The sequence below is a fragment of the Apostichopus japonicus genome, chromosome 16 (assembly GCF_037975245.1).
Source record: "Apostichopus japonicus isolate 1M-3 chromosome 16, ASM3797524v1, whole genome shotgun sequence".
NCBI classification, from domain to species: Eukaryota; Metazoa; Echinodermata; class Holothuroidea; order Aspidochirotida; family Stichopodidae; genus Apostichopus; species Apostichopus japonicus.
Genome location: NC_092576.1, coordinates 2,755,407 through 2,761,528, shown reverse-complemented (window position 1 = coordinate 2,761,528; position 6,122 = coordinate 2,755,407). Strand labels below are relative to the sequence as shown.

Genomic DNA, 6,122 nt, shown 5'->3' with positions numbered 1-6,122 from the left:
ATATGTTAAAGTGTCTTGAAGGATATTTTTGCTATATTTTACAAAGTGTCATTTAGATAATAAGTTTGAGGCTACATTTTCTACTTTTTAAAACTATCAAAACATATCTTTTCAAATAAGGGTGTGAGGTGATATAATTATTTTTATCTCTTTTATGAATAGTTAAAGGTTGGTTTTAATATATATGCATCTTAGGAAACACAATTATTTTTTCTGCATTTGTCTGGGAATTGCACTTGAAGTTTCGAGTTTTAATTATTCGAACATAGCTAACTTTTCCAGAAAAAAAAAATAAAGAATCTTATACAAAGATGGAATGTCACAAACCGACTGCAAACAAAGCAACTACAGGTTTGCCAAAGTGAATTATATATTGCTATACAATTATATAGATATCAATTTGTATTATAGGCTACATTTGTGTAATACTTCAAAGGAATCAAGGTTGCAATCCATATAGCTATATGAATAGTACTACGCTCACGTGCAACCAAAATTGTCTTCGCAACAAAGTGTTAGTAGTAGTTGTATCACTTAAGATTATATGAAATCGATAATCGAAACTAATTATTAATCAAATAAATGCTGAAAATTAAATGTTATTGTAAAACCTCTGATACTAGTTTTTTTTTCATAATTAAACACAATAAGATTCAAACTTGGAACTTAGTTTGAAAACTGACATGAAATGTTTTTCCCGTCAATCTAAGGAGTTGCATTGCTACAGTATTGTAGTAATCGAAACTAGTGAGGTAATATGTCAAATTATATAAACTAATGAACTTAAATGATTGCTTTAACTGTTATATATATATATATATATATATATATGAAAAAGATAATATAACAAATTGTATGCTCTTTATTTAAATATTGTGATGAAGTAAACTTTAATAAATAAACTGTACCAGATTTTACATATCACGAGTAGATTGAGAATAAATTATTACTGACCCTGTTATCATAGGTAATGATATGTTATTTTGAACACCTAAATTGATTTTCAGAAAGGGATTCCCTTTTAACTGTAAAAAATTGCAAAGTATAAAACTTAAAGCAAATATTATATTTTAAACTATTACAAAAAGTAGCGATTGTTAATTCATTTGATAGATTTTATTTCCGACACCGAGCATGCATTTGCACCTGCACCAACAATGCATAACCTCCAGTGAGGTCGTTTCTGTATTGTGTTTACCTTGATCAGTTGATGTGTTACTTGAGAGCTTACGATATTCTTAAAGTTACACAGAGTAATAATCCAATCATTAACTGATATGAAAACAAATTCTTTGACTTATACAAACTCAAGACTTTCGAGTGAAGAGAAGAACATTGTCATTTGTTTCATGAATGTGTTCAGTTATAATTCAGGTATCCTGCGTTGGTAAGTTAGTATTTTACTTAGTAACATAAAGATACAAATTTAACTCAGTTATATGTGGTTAAATACTCAAGATATCTATTTCTAGACAGAACCACAAACCATCGTGTATTTTGTTCTTGATAGGCAATTTTTCCAATCTGTTCAGAGATCAGCAGCTGCTCAGTTTCTCCTCCTCGCCGTGAAAGCATTTGGCTTTCTCTACTACTGATACAGCCGATATGTTTGTTGTTCCTTATAAAAATTTAAGTAACAACCAAAAGACACATAGCTGGCCATGCCTTTAACAACAAAATACTGCTTTTACACGTCATAAAAAAACAGTAACTTTTACCCTACAAACCCGCTTTTTAGACATTTATTAACCAACTTGTTTCGTTCAGGAAATCCATACCATTAACCGTGACATCAGTCACTCTTCATTATGTCGTAAACTGAACTGCAAGCTACGCAAAATATAATGAGTATTGCCCCAATGATACTAATTATATCGAAAACCTCTCCAAAAACTGTCAACTGGAGAAGATAAGAAACAGCAGTTGATAAAGTCATGCACATTCCAAATACGCTAACTTGTTCGTGTTCCACTGATATAACACCAACTACAAGCTGAATAGTACTGGTTGTTAGAAAAAGAAGCAAGATGATGATTTCTGTTAAAGTTTCAGGTATTTTCCATGCACATTCTAGTGAGGTCCACAAACCAGACATAATCATCCCGAACATACCATGAGTAACTGACATAAGGTAACAACAGAGTGTATCTTTTTTAGACAAATTGCGGATAAAAATGGGCCAAATGGAAGAGAAAGCAGCGCCACTCAGAGCGATAGCTGCTCCAATTTCCTTGTTTCTACTACATGATTCGCAATCAGACATAAATATAAAAGATGGTTTCGTAACAAAGAAAACACCAACACAATCAATTATGACTAGTACCGCCGTCTGGCATCGCAAAGATTCACCGAGTACAACGTGTCCTACAATCACTGTCAGAACAAGGCCACCTCCAAACCCTATTGCTGTAGCATCACCAACTCCGATGTACATGAAACTCGACAAATTCAGTGCATGCGTCAAGATGCCGGTGACCGAGGTGAGAATGTAATTAACAAGATCACGATTGGTGTATCTTCTGGCGCTTTCCCAGTCTATGAATGGAAGTAATGAGACGAAGGCCAAAGACCGAAGGAACATTAACCAGGAAGAGTGACTATTATAGGTTAATAATTTGGCCAAATTCATTTAGCATGTCATTAAAATACTATACAACAGGCAGAAAAGTAAGCCCTTATGCATCCTCAAAGTATCCACAATCGTCATTCTACTGGTTTTTTTTCTCTGCAGCACCGTATTTCTCCAACACAAAATTGTTCTTTTCCTCCCGGTTGAGACCATGAAAATCAGTTCAGTGACTGTGTTGTTCTCCAAGTTAGCAGTTTAGCATCTTCATTACCCTTAAAGGGTTTTCTGTTAGCTACCGGTAAACTGCTTTACTGGAATAGCTGGAATAAAAGGAACAATATATAACGGATACGTGAAGAGAGCTGTTAAGTAAAACGAAATGAGATGGGTATATAAATGAAAACTCTGTGAAGGTGCTATCATTTTTCAGTGTTGTTTTCGAAGTAAAATGAAGAAATCACAGGAGTTTCAGTTAGGGGAACTAGAAAAATATTTCATATTTTAATGAGCAAGGCATTATTGAATTGGGATTTGAACCATGAGACTTTAGGATTGCAAGCCCTGTTATTTTTCAACTGTGTTTATCCGATTTCCATTGATAGTCATCCGTATAACTGACTGGAAGTTGCATTATGTTGCCAGTCAAATGACTTACTTTCTAAACGCACACGTTATGCTTCTCTTAGTTATCTTTTATTATCACAATGAATGCAAATCAAACTAATGGCTTACTGATATTAACAACTGTGTTTACTTCACTGTATTGAATGGCATTTCATGACAATCCCCTAAGTGTGTAATAACAAAATATGCTATCAATATTGTGGGTGTGGGATACGGTGGACTTGTCTGAAGACAAATCTTGGTTTAACAGCATTCCATGGCATATCACAAGTGTAACTTCATATGATCATAGGGTGCCAGCAGATATGCATAAATATCCAGCCACCATCATGAATGTACTCAATGAATATTCAATACTTACATTTCTGATGTCAATGAATGATTTTTACACCGGCGGGAACTGACATTGATCCTCTGCCGTCTTTCTCGTGTTACTCTTCTGTTGCTGTCGAAACAGAAAATATTTGTTTGATGTTAAAATATACATATAGACATATATATATATATATATATCATTACCGAAATCAGGATTTGGAATATGTTAATGTGGTAAATCGATGATATGTCGGTTTAAATAGATATATGTCATTTTGAGTTGCTAGAAACTGGTATTAGTCCAAGGAAATTGACTTCTACTGATTTAATTCGAAATATCATCGCTTTAAACTGGTAGATGTCGATTTAAATTGAGATATACCGATTTATTTACATATCATCGATTTAAATTGGTTTATGTCGATATAAATCGGTATATGTCGATTTAAACTGGTATAAGTCGAATTAAATTGGTATATGTCGATAAAATTGACATTATACAGATTTAATTCGACATTTCGTCGATATAAACTGGTAATTGTTGATTTAAAATGACATATACCAATTTATTTAAATCGATGATATGTAGAATTTAACTGGTATATGTCGATTTAAATCGGTAGAAGTCAATTTAAGCTGCTAGAAATTGGTATAAGTTGAAGGAATTTGGTATATTTTTATTTAAATCGGTATAAGTCGATTCCCCACGATTTGAGACTGATGGCCCGCCAAATAGGTTAGCCCAGTGGCTATCACACAGATCTAATAGAGAACACATATGCAAAAATGCATTGAGAAACAAGAGATTGTATTTAAAGCACAAACCAGTAATTAAAGCATCAGAACACATTTTTCACCTGAAGGATATCTTACCATTTGTTGGTATCGTTCATATCACAAATTTGAAATTGTAGACCATAACTGTACTCGGTAAAATCGTGTATTTATTTTGTTTCTGTCTTTGTGGAGATTATCGGTTAGTCTTGTAACATATTGTCACACTGTAAATGCATTGTGATGGCGTATAATACTGGCAAACTCGCAAATATAAACCATGATTTATGATGTAAGAGTCTGACAAAATGCGATAAAGATGTCTGTCATCATGAATATGTGCAGTTTACGATGGTCATCGAATCAAATGGTTAATGGACACTTATATTCCCAATTATTTCTAAACATCTTTAGGTCTACCCAAGTATTCATTTATCACTCCTTAGTGATAGGCATGAAGCCTGAATGAATTGCAAGGCAGCCAAAATGTAAAGTTGACCAATACTGTATTTGTGTATTCACAGCATAAACCTGGCATCAGGTCATCAGTGCTCCAAGATGTTGGAAACATGTACACAGGTTGCAAAATGGGTCAAACAGCTTTCAATAATTTCTTAACTACGGACATACGTTCTGAGATATATTTTATAGTTTAAATCAATAACACATATATCTCATCAACGCAACACTGTTACCAGCAGAGTTAAACACTTTTTTCGTACAGCAGAGCGCGATTATTACGGAATGTTCTAAGTGAATCACTGTTCAGCACAATATTCTTAAAGTAATGTTAAGGTTTCAATCTTTCTATGCATCATTCACAGTTAATCCTAGAGCACTGTCAGTGAGATACAAGAGCCCCTTCCATTTTCAACAGCTGTGACTTTGAAAACTGCTCTTCTATAATACGTCACAAAAGATAACGAGGAAAAGACTATACACAGAATGAAAATGGATCGGAAAATGGATGAATGATTTTCAAATAAAGTACAAGATTTATCTTAATTTGACAAATTGTCTTTATACAGAAATCAAAGAAAAATTAATTGTCATTTTCATTCAAACAATTTAGGCCTAGTGTTATGGAGGCCGAACATGTACAAGATGGTTATGCCTGCATGAGGGCGCCCCTCTCCTTTTACTCCTCCCCCAGTGGCAGCAACATACATAAGAGGAAAATAACTAAATTATAACTGCATGGGGATTTAGCTTTAGGGCGGGCCAATTAGGTCTGGTCCTATTTTCTACTTCCAGCAAATCAGCTTAGATAGCCTATCACAGGTCTCAATTGCAACTTTGGATTAGGTAATATTTCAACTGGTAAAAACTCTGTAGGCGAGGCATAATCACGGTGCTGGACCAGTGCTAACCAAAGCATCACTATCACAAAGAATGAATAGCGATATGTCTGACCATGTCTATATAAGAAGACTAGGCCTAAGTACCGCTTTCGGTGGAGCATGGTCATGTGTCTGGCCCAGCCTATACCTATATCATAAGACTTCACATTACATCGATACACCAATGAAACATCCTCGCTATGGAACTGTATGGCTTACGTATATGTCTACAATCCAATAGTAATGGGCATTTGCATAGTTACCGGCCTAGCCTCATGTTAGGCCAAACGGATGAATGTTGATCGCGTGAATGCCGCACCTGTATGGTTTACGGTTCTGGCGAAGGAAATTCCAAATCATAACCTTGAAAAGTCTCTAGAAGCTCCCCCATCTGATGAGAATTGAATTAAACTCAGGCTCTGACATGATGCATTACGGCCATAGAGCAGGATTTTAGGAACAAATAAATGCTTGCTTTTCGGAATTTAACTGCGCACATG

General features: G+C 34.5%; 1 protein-coding gene across 13 annotated transcripts in view; it reads right to left on the bottom strand.

The window, feature by feature from the left end:
- Positions 1 to 637: 637 nt before the first annotated feature.
- The window catches only part of LOC139982077 (uncharacterized), a 38,785-nt gene continuing 33,300 nt past the window's right edge, over positions 638 to 6,122 (bottom strand). For 11 of the 13 annotated variants that reach the window (XR_011797972.1, XR_011797970.1, XR_011797965.1 and 8 more), the window contains 2 exons: positions 3,555 to 3,638; positions 638 to 2,889 (listed from right to left, as the gene is read on the bottom strand). The gene's annotated coding sequence lies outside the window, so the exon portion shown is untranslated. The remainder of the gene's footprint in view (positions 2,890 to 3,554; positions 3,639 to 6,122) is intronic. The other 2 variants (XR_011797968.1, XR_011797973.1) reach the window with 1 other exon arrangement.